This window comes from Camelina sativa, chromosome 8 (genome assembly GCF_000633955.1).
Source record: "Camelina sativa cultivar DH55 chromosome 8, Cs, whole genome shotgun sequence".
Lineage (NCBI taxonomy): Eukaryota > Viridiplantae > Streptophyta > Magnoliopsida > Brassicales > Brassicaceae > Camelina > Camelina sativa.
Window position 1 is genome coordinate 12,798,833 of NC_025692.1, and position 424 is coordinate 12,799,256.

Here is a 424-nt window from a genome sequence, read left to right on the forward strand (position 1 = left end):
TCCTATTGACATCCACCTGCTTATTAACGATTTTAAAACATCTAATACTAGTATTTATTCCCGTGCTATGCACGAATATAATTTGTTTATTTAAGAATTATTCTTTTAGAAGAAAAATAATAATATTCTTAACATAATATTAAATCAATACTGTTAAACCACACCAAAAACAAAATCTAAACAATACTGTTAAAAGAAATTTAATATTTTTGATTTTGTAATCCGTTTACTACAATTTGATATAGATATAGTTACATATTTTTTTCCTCAATATGTTGATCTCTAACAAATAAAGCCATTAAATAATCATAATTTGAGGGAAGAATGGAAGATCACAAAAAAAATAGTTACTAATTAAAATGATACTCAAGAGTTTCTCATTTCTATGAAAATGTCATCGTGATGTTAGTATGAATATGTTGTT